The sequence below is a fragment of the Aquarana catesbeiana genome, linkage group LG02 (assembly GCF_042186555.1).
Source record: "Aquarana catesbeiana isolate 2022-GZ linkage group LG02, ASM4218655v1, whole genome shotgun sequence".
Classification (NCBI taxonomy): Eukaryota; Metazoa; Chordata; class Amphibia; order Anura; family Ranidae; genus Aquarana; species Aquarana catesbeiana.
In genome coordinates, this window is record NC_133325.1 from 174,111,865 (window position 1) to 174,138,885 (window position 27,021).

Genomic DNA, 27,021 nt, shown 5'->3' on the forward strand with positions numbered 1-27,021 from the left:
ACAGCATTTAAAGTAATATTAAAACCAAGTTTAAAAAACAAAAAAACAAACTAACATGTCATATTTACCTGCTCTGTGCAACGGTTTTGGACAGAGCAGCCATGATCCCCTTCTCGGGACCCCACTGGCACTCCTGGCCCCTCCCTCCTGCCAAGTGCCCCCAGAGCAAACAGCTTGCTATAGGGGCACCCAAGCAGGCCCGCTCCCGAGCCGATGCGCTGCGTGTCCATTCACACACAGAGCCACGGTGTGGCCCCGCCCCTTCTCTCTCCTCATTGACTCACTGGCTATAATTGTCTCAGCCAATAAGGAGGGAGAGTCTCAAGAGAGCCGAAGGTAAAAAACCTTGAGCCTTTAGAACCACTTTAATTCTCTATATTGAAGCAATGTAGCAAAGGCTTAAAACACTTAAAAACCGTCCAGCCAAAAACTGCTTCCAGTGCAGCACATATGCTTTCTCAAGCAGTACGCCAGTTGGATTTTAATTGATTTTAGCTTTTTCTACATTGCTTCAATAAAGAAATGATGTACCACGAGTGCCCTTGAAATCTATTTATGGAATATATTGTTTATAGAACTGTTATAAGTGAGCACTGAGACCAGATTTTCTCATTTTCTCCTGAATATATGAGTCAATCTCTCCAGAACCTTAACTGTGAGTGTTACACAATTTGTATGTTACAGCTCAAGGAGTATGGTTTTGCACACAACAGCCCCAAACCTCCTTTTCTGGGGTTCCCCGCCAGCCAGGGTAGGCAGTTACACTCTGACAGTAAGCTCAGTGAACTACCTAGAACAATCAAGAGCGCCCTGGTAGTTCATTGAGAACTACAAGGTGACAGCCACAAAGGCTGTCAGTACTTGTAGTTTTCACATTCACAGAACACCGTAAAAGAATGGTGCAGCCATGCATTTTTTTTTTAGATTGTGACAGCTAGAAGATCCCCTGCTCGTTGTCGGGGGGGTGCGGAGGCTGGTGCATGTGTAACATGCCACATGTTACACCCTGAATATTTGTATAACATGTAACATGTTACAAAAGGTGAACTTATCTTTTAAGGTAAAAAACCTTCTGCCTCTAGAACCACTTTAAATATGTTAATGTCAAGGAGGATATGTTTATGTGTGTCTATGTGTCTATTGTAGCCTCTAGAAAAAGATAAGGAACCCAGAGCTTAAAGAACAGGAAACCATTACATTAGCTGTCAGTCTTTAAATATTTACAGATCCAAAGCATTTTTGCACAGGTGATTTTATTGCACATTGTATATTATTGTATTACTATTTTTGACATATGTAGTTATACTTGCACGTACAGTATGTGTCTTTTTAGTTTTCCTTCTATAAGTAAAATAAAATTGTTACAAATAGGGGGAGATTTACTAAAACCGCTGCATGCAGAATCTGTTGCAGCTTTGCACAGTAACCAATGCAGCTTGTTCAATTAACCACTTGGCGCCGACCGTACGCATATATGCGCTTTCTTGGCGGGTGGGCCTTAACTGCTTTAAAATTCACTTTATCAACAGAACAAAAGATAATCTTTAAATATATAACCTAGTATAACAGTAGATATACTGTATACTGTCATGCAATACAGAACTCTGTTACAAAAAACAGCCAAATTCTTTGTTGTGAGTTCTGTAGTCAGGAAACAAGAATCAAAAAGTACAAATGCTGGAAAAGGTAGTTTTCAATATCTGCAAGTCTTGTGTAAACTGCAAATATTTATGAGCACTTTTGTCAATAAGAGAACATGGGAAAGGAAACTTGATATTACAGCTTGAATTGCCTTTTGTTGAAGCAGTAATAGACAAAGGAGAAATATTCAACTGTCGTTTTCAACATAATACAGCGTGCCAAGCCATCAAGGACAATAACCATTATAGAACCAGGGACAGTGAGCGTAGAGGGCCAGTGTTAACGAGTAATACAAATTGAAGCAGTGCTTGTAACGAAGCAGTATCTGTAACTGACTATTGCCAAACTCCCAATCCCAGGATGTCCAAATGAGCAGTATTGAATAATACCACAAGAAGCCAGGTGACAATGCTAAGAGGAAGAGTACAGAAAACCGTTGATTCCTTTGAAGAATTCTAAATTTTGACCTGTTGCTTTTAACACATTAGGTTCAACAAGACAAACACACCAGGAAAGGGATATTTATAAAAAAAAAAAACTTTCAGATGATTCCAATGAGATTTAAAAATTCTATAGTTAAAATAAAGACCAGTATCCTTGTATTAAAGTGGTTGTAAACCCACTTTTACCAAAAAAAAAAAAAAAACCTAACACCTGCAAGACAAAGGCATAATGAGCTAGTATGCATAGCATACTAGCTCATTATGTAATACTCACTGCAGTGCCCGTACACCGCGTGCACGTGGTAACGGCACACTCACCGAATCAATGGCACATACGTGCCATTGCTTCAGTTTGTGTCAGTGCGCATGTGCCGATGACGTGGACACATGAAAATACAGGGGATATCTCCTAAACTGTGCAGGTTTAGGAGATATCCTGGGTAGCTACAGGTAAGCCTTATTATAGGCTTACCTGAAGCACAAAGTGGCCTGTAAGGGTTTACAATCACTTTAAGGCTTTGTGATTTGAGCCTCTTTATACAACATTACCTGAAACTACAGTATAATGAGATATAGAGACTAATTTTTTAAAGGTGTTGAGAATATTCATTCAATAATTTGAGTGAAAATTCACTTCAATTATCCAATAGCATGTACAGTAAAGGAAATTTGCGTTTGCTTATTATCCACAATGTACTGTGGGCGGGTGGCCCGTACAGGCAAAGCGACATACTGGTACGTCACTGCCTGTCTCCAGGTTTAGGGCACACATAGTGGGAGTCTGTCAGCAGGTCTGGACAAATCAACACAGAGCTCTGTACAGAGGGTACCATCTTTCTGTTTCTTACCCCTGCAAAGCAGGGATAAGAAACAAAGACATTTTTAGCAAAAAGCAGCACAAGTTACACATTGTTAGGTGCACATTTAACCCCTTGATCACCCTAGATGTTAACTCCTTCCCAGCCTGTGTCATTAGTACAGTGGCAGTGTATAATATTAGCACTGATCATTGTATTAGTGTCACTGGTAATGTCAGTGGCAAGTAGTCAGTTAAAACTGTGCTCCAGTTTTAGTAAATCTCCCCCATTGTCATTCTCCATTTTTCTTCTCACTCTGGTATCCATCTGCCAAACCTTCAAATTGATGACACCCCTCTAATAACAGCTCAAGTTACACACCCTTTGTAAGAAAATATGTCTAATCCTAATCGTCTACCATCCGTTCTAGTGATGTACCCTTTAGCAAACAGATGCAGCCATATGTGGAGTAAACAGCATTACAAACAAATTTTTGTGCAAAGGATCCTAAATGCTACCCATAGACTTCTTTCTTGACCAGGTGTGGTGGACACTTCAATGCAATGGCTGACACTGAGGAGAAGGCTCGCCTTAGAGGGCTGGAGTGGATTTTCAATGAGGGAACTATTCTTACACAGTATAGATAGCATAGGTGTTAGAAAAGGGGATTGTGGGTGTTTTCAGTATGATGGTTATTGCAAGAGATACTGATATCAGTTTTCAAGTTTAGTGAGACTACAACAACCAAAACATTTTCTTTGTTAATAATGAGGCTACATCAATCAAATATGTCCAGGATATAGTTGACCCTAAACATCTCTGCATCATTAGGATGTTTAAGGGTATGTGTCAAACTCTGATGTGACAACTAAGGCCAGCCATACACGGTGCAAATTTCTTTCCTGCAACCATAGGTTGCAGGAAAGAAATTTGCATGATTTCCCCATCAACACGGAGTGCTGACAGGGGAATTCCTCCTGCTGAGCTATTGTCTGTTCCTGGTGGGGGAAGCTGAAGACAGTAATTATCGTAAGAGAATCTGGCTAGCTGGTTGTACCCAAGTTGATCGATCGATCAGCTTGGTACATTCAGCCAGCCCATTAATGGTTAAGTTAGATTTTATTCCTGCTGAACTGGCCAAGATTCAAACCGTGTATGGCCAGCCTAAGTTCCTTTTGCATATGCCTCAAGATCTGCAATTATAGTTGATTTTCATATTTCCGGTCTAACAATGCTTGAACTACTATTATGGCTGGAGAACACTGGTGTTTTCTGTGGTATTTTGAAGGGTTTTGTTATAGAACATACAATAATGCTTCTGTCTAGTGAAAATTTTCACTGCAGATATCTCCAAAGATATTTGTAAAAGATATTTAAAAATAGTAAAGTATTCCCACTGCATATGACATACAGTATCTTTTTACAAGAGATTAGACCATTGCGATATGCATGTGTTTCTGCATACGTTCCCAGAATGCTTAGGTGTGAATGCAGCCTTATTGATGTATTAATGAATACAGAGCTGCATTAATTTGTGCTTTCAAATGGAGAGAAGAAGGGCAGCAGTAGTAGTAGTATATAGTTTTTTTGTACTGATGGGTGCGTTAAAAGAACTCATAAAAAATGTATTTAATTCAAATAGCACTTGATTCCATTCTGGTCGTTGGCCCCATTGTTCTCTAATCACACCACTTTGTGCTGGATGTAGCTCCAAGCTGAAGCCCAAATTTTGGGTTTTACTTTAGGGCAACAAAGCCTCCATCCCCTCTCTAACACGAGTGAGTTTTCACTGTTATGGGTGAAAAATCAGTTCTGCTTGTTCATTTATATTAGTTAAAGATCATTCAGAGCTGCAGCTCAGTGCTAATCCCCCTTCCACCATATGATTTGGACCAGTGCAAAAAGCAAGGTTGATAAAGACATGGTTGAGCAACTTTAGGGTGGAGGAACTTTACTGTCCTGCACAAAGTCCCGACCTCAACCCGATAGAACAACTTTCGGATTAATTAACGCAGAGAGCCAGGCCTTCTCCTCCACATCAGTGCCCGACCTCACAAATGTGCTTCTGGAAGAATGATCAAACATTTCCGTAGACACACTTCTAAACCTTGTGGACAGCCTTCTCATAAGAGTTAAACCTGTTATAGCTGCAAAGGGTGGGCCAACTCAATATTGGACCCTACAGACTAAGACTGGGATACCATTAAAGTTCATGTGCATATAAAGGCAGGTGTCCCAATACATATCCTCACAGACTGCATGATCTGTAGTAAATTGCTGTCAGAGACTAGAGCCGTCACTCACAAAACTTTCTAGCAATGTTGTGGGACAGTGGGGGGGGGGGGTCAAACTGCCTGACCAAACTGCTTTGTAAATGAGGAACAGACTTGAATGGAGCTAAGTTCTTGCTCCCCTGGGAGAATAAATAAAAGTTACAATTTAGTAATGAAACTTCTTGAAACACACAAGATTGGCATAAAGTGGAAGCCTCACAAAAGGTCATAAAAGAGGATGCTGTAGTTTCCCTCATGCGTCTCTACAATTTGTTTTACGTTAGTTCTATTTCTGTATGTCAGGTTGCTGATGCACCACTACAGCTGCTTTTCCTGTCCTGTTTTGTTTTCTATTCGTCTCATATCTTTTCTCAGTCTTTGACAAAAAACATAACAAGAAGAGACAAACTATACAATCAAGCATGTATATCTGTTACTGATTTGTGCTATGTTTATAGTGCTTTAAAGTGTTACTATACCAAAGCATAACACATGGCATTTTCATTATTTTACAATCAAAACTGAAGTTTTCAAGTTCACTGAAAGTTTTTTTAACATGTTGATTTACATGATGCATACCATATTACTAAGTTCTGCAGTATTTCATATGTAAACATTAAAGCCAGTGCACAGGGGATCTTACAATTTGAATGCAAATTACTTGTTTGGGGGAGAACCTCTGTGGGAATCAAGAATGGAAAAGGGTCTGGGGGTTCTAGTAGATAACAGACTCAGCAATAGCTTCAGCATTAGCAACATCTTGAGTATGCTGTCCAGTTCTGGTAGCCAATGCTCAGTAAGGACATCTTTGAACTGGAGAGAGTTCAGAGAATGGCAACATAGCTAGTAAGGTGGCAGGAGGACCTCAGTTATGAGGAACTACAAACATTCAAATTTCTTCCTGGGGAGGAGGTGCTTAAGAGGGGATGTGGCTGCAATATACAAATCTTTAAATAGTGACTCTAGAATTGGGAGGAAATTATTTAATCTTAGGTCTCTAAAGAAGTCACACAGCCACATAAGGAGGGTGGATGAGAAGCGGTCCAATCCTAAACTGTGAGCCGGGGGGGGGGGGGGGGGGGTAGGGGGGGGGGTGTCTAGCACAGACTGTGGGATAGGTAAAAGTTAAAGCTATTCTTTACAGGCAGACGGTAATTACAACTTCTTACTCTAGTCGCAGAGTGCCTTAAATGGTTCCCAGGATGCTTTGGTGGATAGTTTAAAGAGGAACTTCAGCTTGATTTTGTTTTCACATGTGATCTGCCCTAGGAAGCTGCATAAGGGGAGAGGATGGAGCAAGGGACGTAAAGGAGGGAATGAACCAGCGGGACTTACTTTTTAAGTGAAGTTCTGCTTTAAAGCAACACTGTTAGCTTGCCCATGCAGGGCAATAGAAAAGTGTTTCTGCAAAATATCCCCCAGTCCCCTTATATTCGCTCGCTCAATAGGGTAGCATGTAACCTGCTCTCCTGTGGTGGTGTCCATGCCTAACAACGAACATCCAAACCCAAGGTATATCCACTGACGCTTGTCACTCTGGAGGAGTGACGTTGCCACAACCTAAGGTCACCGACCGAAGAGCAGGAAGCTGCAAGGAAAACATGTAAGGTGAGTCAGGGGATGCCCTTTGCATAGACACTATCACTTTGCTATGCATGGGCAAGGTGACAGTGACTTTTTAATACGGTATAGACATCTGTATGCTATAACAGTTAACAATTTAATAACATTTAAACACAATACTGGTAAACAACTCATATAACTCGATAGCTAGTTAAACTTCAATTATGTTACTGTGTAACATAGAATACACAATCTCTCCGCTTTAAGCTTACAGTAGCAACTTCACAATTTTAATCAGCAATGAATTTAGGGTCATTTACAAAACTAATGTCACACTAACCCTATAGAACTACTATCCTTGTAACAATACTCACATAAAAGGTCAGTTAGAATAACATTCTCACCTTATTCCTATATTGTTCTCTTCTAGAACTGCCAGCCTACCTGTAGGAAGCTGCAGTTTGTCCTCCATCCAGTAGGTGGCACTGTGCCACTGTACAGATGGAGCGGAGTTTTACAAGAAAATCGTTACTTTGCAGAGTCGTAAGTGTCTCAGACAGAAAAGCTGTCTGATTGGATGCTGCAACCTCTGATGACCTTCGGTGGCCATCTTGGGTGAGGCAACCCTTTTTAAAATAAGGGTCCCCAGGTTATTTTGGAATGCCTGGAAGAAGTGGGTAGGTGAGAGACAGAGACCCTGCTTTAATAGTGGGAGTTATAGCCTGTATGAGCAGGGACAATGCATGGACACATCTAAATTTCTCTTTAAAGATGTATATATTTTTTTTTTAAATAACAAACATGTTATACTTACCTCCACTGTGCAGCTTGTTTTGCACAGAGTGGCCTCGAACCTGGTCTTCTGGGGTCCCTCGGCGGCTGTCTCGGCTCCCCCCCCGGCTCCCCCCCACAAGGACACCTTCATGTGAGCTCCCTCGCATGGTGTTGAGTGCTTCCGGGTGCGCTTCCATGATACAGCCGGCAGCCATAGCCGCTCACTGTATCACTCGGCCCGGCCCCGGCGCACCACGTCATCGGATGTGATTGACAGCAGCACGGCCAGGCTGAGTGGCGAAGAGGATGTCGGGGCGAGCGCGGGACTTTCGAGGGGTCAGGTAAGTAAAACGGGGGGGCTGGGGTGTGGTATTGTCAGATGTTTTTTCATCTTAATGCATAGAATGCATTAAGGTGAAAAAAACTTTTACCTTTACAACCCCTTTAAGCATTCCAAAATCTGGAGCAACATTTTGGAGACTTCTGTAGCAGAACAGAGTGCCTACCTTATGTCACTATCGGCTACCCCTCCAGCAGAAGCTGACCTCTGGTAAATCAGGCTATGCCTGGAATGCTGTCTTAATGCAATATTGTGTCATTGCTGAGGGAAATACCACTGTTAAACTGAGCCATTGCCAAGTAATCTGATACTGCAATCCTGCGCCTTACTGAATATACTATCGCTGAAACGCTGTACCATTATTAGCTGTTACTTTACAACTGTATGAACACACACAGTGTGCTAATTAGATGTTAGTGCCTCAAACAACTAGATGCATTTACTTCTCTTAATTATGTAACAATATACAAGAATCTATACCACTTCCTGGACTATGTATGTGATTTCTCCGAGTTTGGTACCCCCCCACTACTGAGCACAATTCCAAACTCAATTAACCCTCACAGTTTCATAGACACCCTATGGAACTCTGTTGTGGCGCAACACCGAAAATGTCTGTGTCTGCACTGAGAATGAAATGTCCACACTGGAATGTCCTCAGAGAACTCATTCTTGCCCTTTCTGACCAGGTACATGGCTGAAAATTTTTTTACTGGGGTAGGAGGATCCTAATGGGGAACTGAGAGACTAGTTCCCATTCTGGTCTGCCTTACTTTTGATTGAAATCACCTATGTACTCATTTACATTTAGCTTTCGGCATGGGAATCTACCGGCTGGCAGCTGGATGGGGCCGGGGATACACCACTGTGCAGGAAGCTGTCACATACATGACAATGACAGTTTCCTTGCACAGGCACTATTTGCCCAGAGTACTGGCATACCAATGTACTCCAGCTCAGAGTTTGTCTTAATTATTATTTTTATTATTATAATACAGGATTTATATAGCACAAACAGTTTGTGCAGCACTTTACAATATAAAAGGAGACAGTACAGTTACACTACAATAAAATACAAGAGGGTTAAAAGGGCCCTGCTCATATGAGCTTACAATCTAATAGGGTGGGGCAAGTGGTACATGGTACTAACTGTAGGAGATGAGCTGATGGAAGAATTAAAAGTTCAGTTGTTCAGTTGTTAGGTAGAGATGGGATAGGCTTCCCTGAAGAAGGTGGCCAGAGTAGAAGATAGCTGGACAGATTGAGGAACGTTAGGAGTTGTGAATGGCTTTGTATGTTGTTGTCAGTATTTTGAATTTAATTCGCTGGGCAATGGGAAATCAGGGCAAGGACTGGCAGAGGGAGATGGCACACACTAAGCAGTTGGTAAGGAAGATGAGTCTAGCAGCAGCATTCATAATAGATTGAAGTCGTGATAGCCTATGTAGAAGTAGGCCTATGAGAAGAGAGTTGCAATAGTCAAGCTAAGAGATAACAAGGGAGTGAATCAGTAGTTTGGTGGTTTCATTAGTTAAAAAGGGGCACATTTTTAGAGATGTTACAGAGGTGAAGTCTACAAGCTTTTGACAGTGATTGGAATTGGGGCTGAAAGGACAGGTCTAGGATTACACCACCTAGAACCCTGGCATGTGGGGAGGGACTGATAGTTGTACTATGGATCATTATGGAAATGTCAGGGAGGAAGTAGTGTGACTTCCATATTGCCATATCAGGTAGTAAGTTAGTAACTAAATATTCAGAAATACATGTTGTCTAACCCACATGAAAGGAATAGAAATCAAGGAGATCAGCATACAGGAATTGTACACAGTAAGTTGAAGAATAAGCCAATTTTTAACCTTCAAGTAAAACATAATAAACATATTAAGGTGTTGGAAAAATTAGTTTCAGAACATTTAGAGAAATTGTAAATAAAGAAAGCCTGGGATCCAACCGATGTAAAGAAAGGTATTAAAAAAATAGAAGTAAGAAAAGACGTGGTTGTTAGACACGATGATAAAGAGGGGAAGGGGTGTTGTTATTTATCCAAAGATTACTATAATAGAGAGATAGACAGATGATATCATGCTGAATACTGAATGATAGGAGTACTTATCAGATTCTTACGGGAGATCCTTTGCTCAAATATAGGAAAGACCTGGAGAAACTTGAAGAAGTGAAAAAGATATATATATTGAATAAGAAAGAAGAACTGTATTTATTTATTTAGTCCCAGCCAAATATAGAATACCAATAACATATAGTATACCCAAGATACCTAAAGTTAAAGAACAACCACTGGGACACCATATTGTTAATGGTATTGGTTCTGTAAATTAAAGATTGAGCTAATACATTGATAATTTTCTTCAACCATCGATACAGAACACTAAAGCTTATTTAAAAGAGACAAAGCATTTGTAACAGCTGTTAGCGAAAATAAAGGATATAGAGAATTAAGTTTTTGCAACAGGTGATGTAAGTTCATTATACACGATTATCAATCACCAAGATGCAATAAAAGCAGTCGAATGGGGTTAAATTAAGGATATTCATATGTGTAAAAAAAGGACATTGTGAAATGTTTACAGTTCTATTTGATACATAGAAAAAAGAAGAAAAAACTGCGCTAAGGTGTGCGTAAGTAGTTAGCTCAAAACTTTGAGCAAAGCTAATGACTGTGAAAAGCAGCAATTCGAAATATATGACACCCATATAACCAATACAAATAAGAAACATATGAATCGCGCTAAAACATAAATGATAACCTAAATGAATCAATATTCAAAATCCAGTTTAGTTATTTTAGATTATATAATTTATGGTATGAATATTGATTCATTTAGGTTATCATTTATGTTTTAGCGTGATTCATGTTTGATACATAGTTCTTTTTGGTCCAATTATACATTTTATAAACAGGTAACAGCTGTCTCAATGGGCGCAAAATTTGCGAGTATTGCTAACCTGTTCATGTCAAGATGGAAAGATGACATGATATATAAACACATGCAGGGCGTCTAACATTATATTGTAGGTTTATAGACAATATTATGAGTATTTGAAAAAATAATTAAGGAATTTTACATCCAGATTTAATAATAATCAGAATAATATAAAATTAACATGGGAAATTGATAAAAGGAAGTTCAATTTTTTTCGATTTAGAAATAATTAATAACAACAAAGGAATATGTACATGTAAGTTTTTTTGACCCTACAGATGAAAAAAAGTAATATTTCTCACAATAGCTGTCACCATAAATCATAGTTCAGAAATATTGCTATTGAGAATTAAATGCAATTGTACTGATGAGACAGATTACTGTTGAGAAAATAGGACAGATGTTTTTAAATAAAGGATATGAAAAAGAGCTTTATTAAGGACCAAATAGATAGGGTGATCCAAATTGAAAGGAAAAAATTGATACAAAATAAACAGAGAATAAAGAGGATGGGTATACATTAGCTATTATTCTGGTTTATAATAAACAGTAAAAATGGTCTTGAAAAAGTGATAGAACACATTTTCCAGATTTAAATAAGATAAGATAAGATTAGATAAGCACCTGGGGACTATTTTACCAGAACACCCCAGATTCATTTACCATAAAGCTCCTACACTGCATAATGTTAGTTAAAAATGTGATAGACCTCCCAAAAGAAAACTGACTCTCTGTATTTGATATTAAGGGTTTTTATGCCTATGGGCATTGTTATGCCTGTTCCAGGGTTAAAAGGAATTTAAAAAAAGCGAAGAAAAACACTTGTTTTATTATACCACCGGTAGAAAATATGCTATTAAAGGTTGCATAATGTGCAATACCGAAGGGTTGGTATATGGTATAGAATGCCCTTGCGGTTATAAATATATAGGCAAAACAAAAAGAATGCTAGCAAAAAGGATTAAAGAGCACGTTTATAACATCACTATGTTTTTTTCTCAATATCAAAACAAAGGCATTGAAAAATATAATAAAAACTGGAGGGATAATGATAAAATTCAGACCTTGAGTGAAACAAAATCTGGATGGATCTTTGAGTTAAAAACTAGCCCCTAAGGGTTTAAATGTGGAGACTGATGTTAATTGTTTTATAAATGATTTTTAATGAGATTAAGGTTTTATACAGTCTTTTTACATAAAGTATTTTAGATATAGATATTTATTATGTAGAGATTTATGATATGATATATGGATTTTATTGTATATGGTAGATAAATTTAGGACATACTGTATGCATTTTTTTATTTTATCTAAAGTGATTGTAAAGTCTCCTTTTCCCCCCCAAAAAATAACAAACGTGTTATACTTACCTCCTATGTGTAGTGGTTTTACACAGAGCAGCCTGAATCCTCCTCTTCTTGGGTGCCACATCTGTGCTCCTGGCTCCTCCCTCCTGTTGAGTGCCCCCAAATCAAACAGCTTGCTATGGGGGCACCCGAGCTGAGTCACAGCTCCCTGTGTCCATTTAGACACAGAGCTGTGGCCAAGCTCCGCCCCCTCTCTCTCCTGATTGGCTGACTGACTTTGATTGAAAGCAGCGGGTGCCAATGGCGCCACTGCTGTTTCTCAGCCAATCAGGAGGGAGAGTCTCAGATGGCAGGGACATTTGTGGACATCGCTGGACAGAGATGGGGCTCAGGTAAGTATTAGGGGGGCTGAGGGGGGCTGCTGCACACAGAAGGCTTTTTATCATAATGCATAGAATGCATTAAGATAAAAAACCTTCTGACTTTACAACCACTTTGATATTTCGTTTTTATTTCTATATTTATTTTAAGGGCTTGGTAATGTGTGCATTAAAGTATTTCAATGTTTTTAACAGTTTTTAGTGTGTTAAAGGAATAATCGGCATTGTAATGGTTAATTGGATGGATATTGGCAGTGAAAGGTCCTGTATTAAGGAGCTAGGGAACTTCTATCACTAGACACTAACAAAGCCTTCAATAGCATAGAGTGGTGCTATTTGTGGGCAGTGTTGGAGAAGTATGGCTTTGGCAAAGCCTTCATTGCCTGGGTACGTTTACTATATCAGAGTCCGCAGGCGGCCAACCCGGGGGTGAGGTAGGGCTTCCCAGCCCTTTGTGTTAGGAAGAGAGACTAGGCGGAGCTATCCTCTTTCCCCCTACTGTTTTCCCTTGCCAAAGAGCCTCTGGTGGCTCAGATTAGAGCTAGTGGAAGATTTTAGATATGGAGCCCTCCATGAAACAATATTACTATATGCTGACGATATGCTATTACTGATGGGAGACATGGGCTCTTTGTTGAGAACGGTGATGGAAATAGCGGCATTGCACCACCATGCTCCCATCCCTCTGATGAAGCCATGTGACTGTGGCATAACACGTAAGGGGTGGAACAGGTGATGTAGAATGCATCACAAGAAAGTTGGGCAGAACGTAACCTGGCCCGAGATTAACAGAGAAAACTCAGATTTTTAAGGGGACATCAGAAGGTCTAATAGCCTGATGAATACAGAGTGCAGTTTCCATTCACATAGCCCCCTCAAGTGTTAATAGAGATAGTGAGAGCTGTTATTTTGTGGTGCACCAGTTACAGTGCACATCATTATGTTATTGTAATTTTATTGGCATTTGGGAATAAAAAAAAAATGCAAGCTACAGAAAGCAAAACGGCTTTATATTTTTATCTTTGAGCACTGAGTCTTGCTGGATATTAACACTAGTACAAATTCCTAATGGAACTATTTGGAGATATGGAGTAACGTCTGGGATCAGTTGCGGTTTACATCATATCAAGGCATATTATCCCCTTACAGGGGCAGGCACATTTAGACCTAGTATTCATAGGTCAGACTACTGTATAAAGTGAGGGGGTGTGCATCACATGGTGTAATCATAAAATATATTTTTGGAGCACGACTGGAGTTGCTGGAATTGAAGGAAACACAGGACTTTTTTTTTGTGCTATTTTAATTTTTTTTTATATTTTAATATATATGGTGTATGATGGTTTTAGTTTTTTCACTGTGAATATATAAATCATCACGTTATGCAGCGCTGGATCATTGTGGTTAAACATATTTGTAATTGGCGTGTGGAACTCAAGAGATTTTAGCAGAAGCACATTTGAGTACATAATATTTTTGAAATGTTATAATAGCTGCGCAGGGGTTAACTTTGATTGTTTTCAACATTAGTAAGTTAGTAATGCCAGAGGAGACTGAAGGAGTGAGGTGAGTCGTAGAGAGGTACTTTTGGGTGTTCATTGGTGTAAAGGTGGTGTTGGAAGCCATGGGAGGTTATCAAGTGACCAAGACAGGAGGTCCAAGAGTAGACCTTAGGGGGATCCCTACATAAAGAGGAAGTGGGGAGGAGGAAACAGACTTGTAGATAACACTGAAAGAACGCTTTGATAGGAGGAGAATTGGGAAAGAGCAAAATCTTGGAGGCCAAGGGAGTGGAGTTTATTGAGAAGGAGCAGGTGGTAAACAGTATCAAAAGGCTGCGGAGAGGTCAAGTAGTAGGAGTATGGAGTAGTGGCCATTGGTTTTAGCAGTTAGTAAATCATTAGTGAGTTTTAGTAGGGCAGTTTCTGTGGAGTGCTGCAAGTGAAAGCCAGAATATTTACATGCATTCTTGGACCCGCTACAATGTGAACCTAGCTTTAGGTCATGCCAAATAGAGCAGAAATGTGGCGCAAGCAGCACACTGTGACACACAATTGGTGTGGCCCTGTCACCTGGGGTGACAGCATGGCCAGGGGGGGTCTGAGGAGGAACCTAGGGGAACCTTCCTCTGCTTTTTGACAAGCTGCTTCAGCTGGTGGGATAAGATGCCATCTATAGCAGTGGCAGGGGATCGTGGTGTCTGGAGCGTCTGGAGCCCTGGGCACCCGACAGGACATACGGGGCACGTGCCCTGGGTGCCCAACATTAATGATGCCCCTGGTGCCAGTAGGGATGTTTGAGGCTTCACAATTCTTAGGCCTTATTCACATTGCAACTTTTCTGGAGGCTTTTAGGCACTTAGTAAGCAGTCAGCCCTTTGTAATGGGCCTTGTAAATGCCAGATCTAAAAATGTATACAAAGCACAGAAGCATAGCATAGTATGCACATTGTAAGTCTATGTAAGCCTTAACCAAAAAATGTTCATTTGCCCCCATTTGGACTTTTGAAAGCATTGTGTTATATCTGTTTGATGTTACCAAAAAAACTGTTGCTCCTACCAGAATTCCATTGCTGTCCTCGCAGTGGCGGTTTGTCCATAAAGGCGCACAGGCGCCGCCCCTTCTCTCCAGCCACCCCTCTAGCACCAGTAGATAAATTCATGCATTGCATGAATCTATCTATGGCCGCCGCTGCCACCCCCTATTCAGGCGCCCGGCCCCTTTTTGGGCGCCGGTTGCCTGAATTACAGCGGCAGGGTTTTTTTTTAAGCACCTGATTAGAGCCATAGGCTCTAATAGGCTTCCAAAAAGGTGACCTGCGAGTGCCATACTGGGCGCTCGCAGGTTAATCAACTGTGTTAGAAAAGCAAATGAATATTCGCTTTCCTAACACTCAACCGCCTCTCTGCCAATCAGGTGATCGGATCTGTTACCTATCACCTGATTGGCTGAAACGACAGGCGCTGTGATTGGACGCCTATCAGGTGTCCAATCATAGCAAAGGACGGGAAGAGAGGATGGGAGAAAACATTGAGGAGCTGTCCCACCACCACCGAGACAGGGTAAGTACAGATGGTGGGCGGGGGGAACACTGGCAGCATTTGATATGGCACAGTGGCTGCGTTTGATGGGGCACAGTGGGAGCATTTGATGGGGCACAGTGAAGCTGCATTTGATGGGGCACAGTGAGGCTGCACTTGATGGGCACAGTGGCTGCATTTGATGGGCACAGTGAGGCTGCATATGATGTCACAGTGACTGCATATGATGGGCACAGTGGCTGCATTTAATGCTGCACAGTGGCTACATTCGATGGGGCACAGTGGCTGCATAAAAAGGGCACAGTGGCTACATAAGATGGGCACAGTAGCTGTATTTGATGGGGCACAGTGGCAGCATTTGATATGGCACAGTGGCTGCGTTTGATGTGCACAGTGGCAGCAATTGATGGACACAGTGGCTGTGTTTGATGGCACAGTGAGGTTGGAATTGATGGGGGTTTTTTTCAGAATTTTTCAGTTTGTTTGCGCCCCTCCAAACATTTTAAGCACCAGCCACCACTGCTGTCCTGTATTCTGTGCTCTCTGCAGTCTTGTCTCAAACAATGTTTTCAGGAAGTGTGTTACGACTTTGTTGTAGAGATGAGGAGAGGGGGAGATGTTGTATTCCTAACACAATTCCTTTGCTAGGGTGAGTGAGTGCTGTCACCCTAGGACAGGATCTATGTCACTGTCAGGGTCACCAGGTGAATATAAAGGATAAAAGCCTGTAAAAGATAAATGACTGCCACTACTAAATCCAAGGAAGTTGCAATATATGATCCTTTTTAACCTGGGTTTAGATACACCTTAGAATAGGATAATTGCTACACAGTCTTTAATATAGTCAACAAAATGTGTAAGACGTATGCTTAGTAACACCTATACACAGTTGGATTGAAGACTACATGGATAACCCTTTATCCCTGCCCTGTATATTGCAAACTGAACACAGTGACTGCACTAACTGTATATCTCTCAAGTGAATTTCTTGTTCCTGTGCATACACTTGGGCTTGGATTGCAGTTTTCACTTGGCCTTTCAAATGGTGGTAATTCTGAGGCATCAGTCATACCAGTAATATTTTTTGCATACCTCCCACCTATCTTTCCTCTAAGTTAGGTGATTTGTATATACAGCACCTAACTGGGCACCTCTGTGACTATTTATTTTTTTCCCTTCATGTATATAAATTGACGGAAATAAACACTAGACATATTTAAAGTTTAAATTTATGCTGTGTGTTGTGCATGTAGCGCCAAGCTTTGCGCGATGTAGTTTGCCACGACAATCGCAGCAAAACAAACAAATAACAAACAAAAGGCAAACAAATACTTGGGGGGGCACACCCTAAAAAATGCATTAAAGATGGTGCAGCCATAAGACCATACAAACAGAACAAAATATTACAGCGCACACATACAAAAATCGCAGCAAAACCACACCACGTTTTAGGTGCCATTAAAAATGAATGGCACATAAACACGTTTTGATAGCATTGCAGTGCGATTTGGAATCGCAGGCAGAATTGCAACAATTCCGCCCGCGATCCCAAATTGCTAGATGTGATTGGGGCTGAAAGAAAACTGAAGAATGTTTATACATTTTCAAATTTTTCAACTTCAGCACTTTACTGTGAAATTCATAGAGTGTGTACAGGTAAGGTGTTTTTGAATCTGCCACTGTCTCTACTTAAATACAATACTTAAATGTGCAATACAATTTACGGAAGAAGTGTTATTTACATTAAATTTTCTCATTGCCTTAGTGGTAAAGCATTAGCACTTTATTAATTTGTCACAACAATATTAATAGACAGTAAAAGTATCTTAAATAAAAACTGTATCAATTTGTCACACACATCAGTTTTAGGCCTCTTTCACACGGACGATCCGTATGTCCGTTTTTCATCCTTCCGTTTTCGGACGAAAAACGGACATACATTCATCCCTATGGAGCGTCGGATGTCAGCGGTGACATGTCCGCTGACATCCGACCCTCTCCAATCCGAAAAGTGTAACGGAGGAAAACCCTACTTTTCCATCCATTTTCGGATCGGATCGGGTGACGACGGACACTACGGTCATCATCCGATCCCCCCATAGGGGAGAGCGGCGCTCTGACAGGTCCGTCGCTGCACAGCGTGCAGCGATGGACCTGTCATCTTCCTGCTCAGCGGGGATCGGCGGAGCGATCCCCGCTGAGCAAGCGGGTGTTCACGGGGCGGATCATCACTGATCCGCCCCGTGTGAAAGAGCCCTTAACAATGAAAATGTTGCATGGGTTTCATGAATTTGGTTTAAGGCTTTAAACTATGTCCACACCGCCAGAAATGTGTCGCAAAATGCCTTATTTAGTCAACATCATTAAGTCTCAATGTATTGTCAGTTAAAACGGATTTCCACCCAAAAGGGTAAGCTCCGCTGATCTGCTTCCTCCCGTCCTCCGGTGCCACATTTGGCACCTTTCAGGGGGGGATGGATACCTGTTTTTGACAGGTACCCTTCCCCACTTCCGGGAGACTGTGCCGCAGCACTGTCCCTCAGAGGTTAGGCCCCTTCCTCCACTGCCGGGACAGTTAGGAAACACACCGTGCTTCGTGCATGCGCATGCGCAGTAGGGTAGCGGCTGTGAAGCTGAAAGGCTTCACTGCCAGTTTCCCTTACTATGAATGGTGGCGGCAGCACCCAGGAGCCAAAAATCATACGAAAATCATCAGGGGTGCCGACATCTCGGGCTCCCTGGACAGGAAAGTGTCCATATATTAGAAGTCAACAGCTACAGTATTTGTAGCTGCTGACTTTTATTTTTTTTTCCCCAGGTGGAACACCGCTTTAAGCAATGCAGGAGCTGAAAGGGTTTATTGTGCTGTGCTTGGGGCATTACTTGCTATTAATCCGTCCCTGACTAAGTGCATTAGTGTCACAAAATTTCTACCCACATAGCAAGGATAACAAATTTGTGGCAGTGTTGAATTGTAAGTCTGTTAACTTGCTGCACATTTGCACTGACAAGTAGTATACTTGCAGAGCACATGAAGCACAAGTTCTAGTTGACACTTTTCTAATTTGTAGCAAATTTGCACGGCAAGCAGTGGCGGCCCACCCATTAGGGGCGCAGGGGCACCGCCTCCCTAATCCATGCGCCCTGCCCCTAAACTACATGCAGAGCACCAGTGAAAGGAATTGTACACCTTGAAGACCACCCAGGTTTATGCAGGCAGACCACCAGGACCCTCGGATCTGTGAGAGACCAAATGAGACATGGGAAACAGGCTTGAGCATGTGTTCATAAGATCTCTGACTTTATTGAATACAACAGTAGTATATATACCAGTAAAAATACATGTCTAAGGGTTATTCAAACTTCACACTCAGTACTTTCTTATCACGAGTTAGGCTACTTGACTAGATAACAAGAAATAGTTGATGACAACCGGATGCATGGATTTCAATGTGGGTATTTGTTTTTAAGCACGTAATTAGAGCCTGAGGCTCTAATTGGCTTCAAAAAGAGTGGGCTCGGGGCACAGAGCACTGCGCCCCCAGCCCAACCACTTGTGTGAATTTAGCAAATTAATATATTAATTTTTTTCTTCCTGCTTCTCCTCCTGGCCAATCAGCAAGCTGGTCCTGAGACCTGATTGACAAGGGAGTCTTAAGGCTCTCAGCCAATCGTGTCTCAGGACCCACCTCCTGTTTGGTCGGGAGGAGAAGTAATGGGCCCAGCTCTTCCCTCCACAACCTCCTTCCCACACCTCTACTGCAGCATAAGGTAAGGCCATGGATCACCATCTTCCCGATTGATGGTGGGGGGAGTGCTAGCGAATGAGTTCTGGGGGGGTAGTGTGTGTGAACAAGCTCCGGGGGGCGGCGGGCGCTTAGTGTTTGCCACACCCCAAAATATTGAGCACCAGCCGCCACTGGTGGCAAGTCTCTAGCAAGAGCAAAGTTGCATTGGTGAGTCTACAGCAAATGCTATGCAAGTCTATAGCAGGAACTCTGAAAATTACTGTGACCCCTATGGTGGGATGACTATTGCACAACATAACTGAACCAGAACTTGCAGCAGACTTGCAGAATGTTTGCAAAAGTTGATCTGGAGTCATGCAATGCAGACTTGCTGCAATTGTGCAACAAACTTGTGAAGTCTGGCAAGTCTAGCAATAGCTTAGCAAGTCATTTTCAAATGTGCATCTCAATCACTTGCTATCTGGGTAGGTCTTGGATTCCACCTGACACCTGTCTTTTAAGATTTGTTTGGTTTGGTATTTTTAGTTAAATTCTGCAAATACCTACCTCAGCAGATGATTGAAACTGAATTGCTTGGTTCGGTAAACTAGTTTAGCAAGTAGGAAACACTGGGAGTTAGAGAAACTCTATGACAGAAAATGGGTCAGGTTCCCATGTCTGATCATGTCATGTGAATTCAGATGGTTTTTGTTCAGGCCTACAACATATTATGCAACTGTGTAGGCTTCTGTCTAGGTGTGTACAATGTACTGTACGGTATAATTAAGAACAATTTTCCACCTTCTTTATCACCAAGGACCAAGGATTGTTACAGGCAATCTCTACTCATTATCATGATCAAGAGCAAAGAAATAATCTTACTGGGCGTATTCATGAAAAAAAAAAGAAGCACAAAATTGGAGTTTTTGCCAGCATTATTATAAAAGTTTCTATAGCACCAACAATTTTACATAGTGCTTTGCTTACTGTACATTCACCTCAGTCCCCACTCTCTAGAAGCTTACATTCTAAGTTCCCTCTCTCACAAGTATACATATTAGAGCCAATCGACAAATAACCTACCAGCATGTCTTTAAAGTGCAGGAAGAAACCAGAGTATCCAGAAACCACCAAGCATAGGAAGAACATCATAAGTGAGTGCACAGGGTGTGCCGGATGTGCCTGGGCACACCTTAATCACCCTGTGTGGCACTTTGTCCTCATTTCCTTTCTCTGTCTCAAAAGTGAGACAGCAGGGGTCTGTTTCAGACCCCTGATATTTCACTAAAGCCCCACAACTCCTAAAATAAATTGTAAAAAAAAATAAAATAAATAATAATAAAGTGGTAAAAAAAATAATAAAAAAATAAAATTGTACAAAAATAATACAAAAATAATAACATTAACGATCTACTGACACCATCCACTGCCCTACTGACACTGTCCACTGCTCTACTGACTGACACTGTCCTACTGACACCAAACTCTGCCTTACTGACACATCTACTGCTCAACTGACTGACACAATCCATGTTCTACTGACTCTAACCTCTGTCCTACTGACAAGTCCACTGCTCTACTGCTCTACCAAGACCATCCACTGCTCTACTGACACCATCCACTGCCCTACAGACACATTTGAAAACGTTTAATTAATTATAAGTGTGTCTGTATGTGTGTGTGTGTGTATATATATATATATATATATATATATATATATATATATATATATATACACACCCTATATTCCCCACTTTCTAGAAGCTTACATTCTAAGTTCCCTCTCTCACAAGCATACATATTAGAGCCAATCGACAAATAACCTACCAGAATGTCTTTAAAGTGCGGAAAGAAACCAGAGTATCCAGAATCCACCAAGCACAGGAAGAACATCATAGGTGTGTGCACAGGGTGTGCCGGATGTGCCTGGGCACACCTTAATAACCCTGTGTGGCACTGATTCCCCTTGCTAAACCCCTTGCAGCGCTGCTGGCTTCCCTCCTTTTTTTCCCCGCTGGCTGCTGCGGGGAATGTTTCAGGATGGAGAACGGTTGAAGGGGCCAGCAAATATGTCATTTAGCTGCCCTTTCCTTTTCTGAATGAGCACAATGAGTGATCGATACCTACCAATCAATCACTGCATCCATTCATACCTGAATTATAGTAAATTGTGTTTACTATGCTTCAGTTTGTGAATGAACAGGAAGCTCTGAACAGTGCACTTCCCATTCATTAACTGTCCAGTACAGCTGAGGCTGCAGAGAAAGGGAATGAGGAATCTTTGTCCTCATTTCCTTTCTCTGTCTCAGAAGTGAGACAGCAGGGGTCTGTTTCAGACCCCTGATATTTCACCAAAGCCCCACAACTCCTAAAATAAATTGTAAAAAATAAAAAAAATTTTAAAAAATTAAAAAAATTAAATAAATAATAATAAAGTGGTAAAAAAAAATAAAAATAATAAAAATTGTACAAAATAATACAAAAATAATAACATTAACGAACTACTGACACCATCCACTGCCCTACTGACAGCAGTCTCTGCCCTACTGACACTGTCCACTGCTCTACTGACTGACACCATCCACTGTCCTACTGACTCTAACCTCTGCCCTACTGACATGTCCACTGCCAGGGCCGTCTTTAAGGCAGGGCAAAAGGGGCAGCTGCCCTGGGCCCTGTTATTGTTGTGGGGCCCAAAGCAGCTGCCTCATACTTGCCAACTTTCCCAGTTTAAATTCCCTCGTCCCTTGAGGTTTTAGTCTCATGCTGTGTCCTAATATCTCAGTGTGAAGTTCTGGTATTAATGCTGCCCAGCTCTGTCTTGTTGTTGTGTACAGATGACTCACCTGCAGACCCTGTGTTTACATGTAAATACCAGCATTGATAAGTAAATAGCAGCGGCATTCATATGTAAATAGTGGCAGACAGACAGCATTCTATGTAAACAGAGGTGGTATTCATATGTATATCATGCCCCCCTGAGGTCATATCCACCATCACCTATACTGAATGCTACCCACTGGGGAGATAAAGGGGCATGCTTGAAAGTCCTGCCTACAACTGTGGTCATTAAGCCTACTATCAGCCTGTTCTGGAAAGGTAAGCAAATTAGTGGGGGGAGGGTAGTGTGTGGCGTGCAGAGGTAGGCAGAGAAGGAATTACAGTTTGGGGTGCACAGGTGAGCAAGATCCAGTCCATGGTGTGCAGCCAGTGAGATGATGATTTGCTGTAACCTCTAGCAACCAATCAGTAAGCAGTAATGATGTGCAGTAACCAATCGGTGAGCAGTATTGATGTACAGTAATCTCTAGCAACCAATCAACAAGCAGAAATCATGTGCAACTAATCAGTGAGCCGAAATGTTTGCTGTAACCTCTAGCAACCAGTCAGTGAGCGGTAATGATACACTGTAACCTCTGGCAACCAATCGCAGTCATTGTCTGATCTGATTCAGTAAACTGATTTTGAGTCTAGTTGCTATTTTTTGTATGTCTAAGAGCAGGTGGAGAGCAAAACTGCATGGGGGGCCCCAAGAAAATTTTTGCCCAGGGCCCAATCAATATTAAAGACGGCCCTGTCCACTGCTCTACTGTTCTACCGAGACCATCCACTGCCCTACAGACACATTTGAAAACGTTTGATTAATTATAAGTGTGTCTGTATGTGTGTGTGTGTATAGAAAATGGCACCAACATCCCTGGGAAATATGTAGACAGGAAGAGGATTTTGGTGGGATTTTAAGGGTGCCCAGCAGAAAAATTACTGACAATACGTCAAATAAAAAAAAAAATATCAAAATTTATTAACAAAGATGCTGTATTACAGGTGCCTGTAGAAGTCAATAGCTGTACCCGGCTATAAGCAAGTATTTGCAAGTGCTTGTATAAGCACATATATATGTACAGGTGTACAACTCTTTGTGCAAAATTCTGCATCCAGAGTTGAACGTCCCTACGCATATTTATGCAGGTACTTGTGAATACATGCAAATTGCCCAGTACAGCCATTGACTTCTATAGGCAGTTGTATTGAGCACCTCCATGGTGGGTAAATATATGCCAGAATGTATACTCTATGGCCAGATACAGCCATGGGCTGAGCCCTAAATCACACCTATCACACCTCTGCAATTAACAAAATCATGCTCCCTGTTGATTGGAGAGCTCTAGCTCTGACTGAGTAGGAGGCTGGTCTGACCTCTGCAAAGAGATCACTGCTTGTGCACAGAATGTAGGGTCCTGCTTTGTAGCATTTCTTCTCAGGCTATAGCTTCCTTGAGCCTCGTACACACAATGAGAATATCTGATCGGCCTTTTTTTTTTTTTTTGTATGCTAGTCTATATCAAAAATGAAAAGGTTGAATTTTCAACTGCTGAAAATTCTCCTACGACAGAATACAACTCTGGAAGGGATGTAATGTATTGTATTATATTGTTATATATTCTTTAGATTCCGAGCATGCGTGGTCTCACTCTTTTTTGCGAATGAAAACTGTACTAATTAAACAAAAATCGAACGATCTGGTATTGTACATGAAAACATTTTGTGTTTGACGCTTCGGATAATTTCGGATGAACTGTCGTGATCGACTGTACTAACGATCAGATGATCATACAATCGCTTCACAAGCGGTATTTTTCGTCTGGTTTTCTGATCATGTATGCTAGGCTTTAGAAAGAAAACAAACTGTAAGACAATGAACACCTTTTGTTATAATGCACCCTGAATATATTTACCGGGTTTAAATTTAGATTTTAATTTTTAATCTAGAGTTTAATTGGGCTGTAAAGTCATTTTGGTTAAAGTGTATGTATGGACAATTTTTTTTTTAATTGCTTACTAAGGCTCAGATCAAATATATGCGAATCGGATGCACTTTTAACCGCATCCAATTCACACAACATGTGAACAGGCTTTCAATGGAGCTGGTTCACACATGTCCGGGGCCACTGGGCACTTAAACTCCCCTGCCTAACCAGACCAATTTTCAGCTTTCGGTGCTCTCACATTTTGAATGACAATTACTCAGTCATGCAACACTGTACTCATATGAAATTTTTGTCCTTTTTTCACACAAATAGGGCTTTCTTTTGGTGGTATTTATTCACCGCTGGGTTTTTTATTTCTTGCACTATAAATGAAAAAAGACTGAAAATTCTGTAAAAAAAAATGCATTTTTCTTGGTTTCTGTTATAAAATTTTGCAAATGAGTAATTTTTCTTCATATATTTTGGCCAAAATTTATACTGCTACATATCTTTGGTAAAAATAACCCAAATAGGTGGATATTATTTGGTCTGTGTGAAGGTTATAGAGTCTACAAGCTATGGTGCCAATCTCTGAAAATTGATCACACCTGAAGTACTGACGGCCTATCTCATTTCTTGAGACCCTAACATGCCAGAAATGTACAAATACCCCCCAAATGACCTCTTTTTGGAAAATATACATTCCAAGGTATTTAGTAAGAGGCATGGTGAGTTTTTTGAAGTTGTAATTTTTTCCCACAATTCTTTCCAAAATCAAACTTTTTATTTTATTTTTATTTTTTTCACAAAATTGTCATATGAGCAGGTTATTTCTCACACACAGCATATGCATACCACAAATTACACCCCAAAACACATTCTGCTACTCCTGAGTACGGTGATACCACATGTGTGAGACTTTTACACAGCGTGGCCACATACAGAGGTCCAACATGCAAGGAGCACCATCAAGCGTTCTAGGGGCATAAATTACACATCTAATTTCTTGACTAGCTCTTGCACTTTTGAAGGCCCTGGAGCACCAGGACAATGGAAACTGCATTTTTTTAAATTCTTTTCGTATATTTGTTTTCAAATTGATTTGAATCCGAATTTGGATCGATTCTAAATGTTTTTGAATCAATTTCGAATAGTTTTCAAATTCGAATAGAAAATAGAGGCATAGAATAGAAAAAATAGAATAGAAAAGAATATAACAGAAAATAAAAGAATATAATATAATGTAGTAAAACAGAACAAAATAAGATAGAAAATACAACGTGAACTCGCATCGCGCATGCGCAATTTTAATTTAAACGGCGGTGGAGAGTTTTCTTTCCTACATCCCTGCTGGAGTTTTTATGTACATCGTACATGCAATTTTATATATTGTATGCCTATTTTAAATAAATGGAACTTGGCTGCCTACACTATGAGAGTTTTTTTGTTTTGATATGGCTTACCCCCGCTGAAATACTTATCGCTGGAATCATCTTATGACCACGGTGTTCCTGAGTGTCCCCTGTTGCTATTAACAAGCTATCCAGGAAGGAACAAAGAGGGATATTGGTCATCATTCTGTCGGCATATTCGCGGTGATCTACTAAGCCTGTACTGACCCCCCTAAGTAAGGGCGGTCGCAGGCTTTCTGGTAAGCCTCCATCTTTTTCACTTGGTGACGGGCAGCAGTATCGAGTGGATTATCGCATCAACATTTTTCACATAACTATTTTGGACACTTATTTTTTGACTGTTTCACTTTATTTGAACTCTTTATTAATTTACAGTCTGGTACTAACAAATGTACTGACTGATAGTAACACATTGGTGGATTTTTACTATTTTCATTATATACATTGGATGTATTAAGTATTATTTAGATTCATTGGTTTCACTTGTTTGTATGTCCAGCGCTGCACTGCTCAATATATATTCTATTCTATTCTATTATTTTCTGTTATATTCTTTTCTAGTCTATTATTTTTTTTTCTATTCTATTTTATTCTCTTTGGAAATTGGAAAACCATTCAAATTCGAAAAGGTTTCAAATTCAAATTTGAAAACGTTTCGAACTCAAAAACTTTTCTAATTCGAATTCGAAAACTTTTCTAATTCGAGTTCAAAAACTTTTCTAATTCGAATTTGAAAACTTTTCTAATTTGAATTTGAAAACTATTCGAAAAGTATTTGAAAACAATTCGAATTTTGTCCGAAATTTGTTTTCGTTATTTCGGATTAGTTTAAATTTGGTACTATTGTAATTCGGAAATTCGGAACGAAACAAACCGCACATGTCTACAAGCAACACGCTAAAAGATAAGCTATGAGCTCTCCCCTCCATTTGTTAGCATGCATTGTTTTATGCCTGATAACCTTACAGTGCTGCCCCTTGCTTTCCCTGTCTGAATCCCGATGTGAAGGGAAATAAGAGAAGCTAAAAAAAAACTTGACTAATGTACATCTAAAAAATACATTATGGGCCCAGCCATGCTTTAGTGCTACTTTGCAATGGATTAGCAAATGCATTAATGTGCTCTATGTGAAGGCAGCAAAATTATTTTAAGTGGGCTGCCAGTGTGCCAAAAATTGGCAGGCACTGTTAACAGCACACAACAACATGAAGTATGTGTGTAGTGGTGCGTTGCAATGCAAGTGTATTGCCCACTAACATATTAGTGCATTGGGGTGTCGGTCAAAATAAAGGCACTGTACACGCATTGCTATAACACATATGGTAAAACGCACATTACCACAAACTGTAGATCTGAGTGGACCCCAAGGATTTTTCTTTGACCACTTGACCTGACCACCTTTAACTGGCAATGGCTTGGTCATGCAACACTGTACCCAAATGAAATTGATATCATTTTTTTTTTCATGCAAGTAGAGCTTTGTTTTGGTGGTATTTAATCACCTGTAGAATTTTTTAAAGGTCGCCTATGGAGATTTTTAAGGGTAAAAGTTTGTCGCCATTCCACGAGCGGGCGCAACTTTGAAGCGTGACATGTTGGATATCAATTTGCGTAACATTATCTTTCACA

At 40.7% G+C, this 27,021-nt stretch overlaps 1 protein-coding gene across 2 annotated transcripts in view; it reads left to right on the plus strand.

Annotated features, from left to right (window-relative positions):
* STAT6 (signal transducer and activator of transcription 6) overlaps nucleotides 1–27,021 on the plus strand; it is a 335,779-nt gene that overhangs the window by 64,540 nt on the left and 244,218 nt on the right. The gene's annotated exons all lie outside the window — the stretch shown is intronic.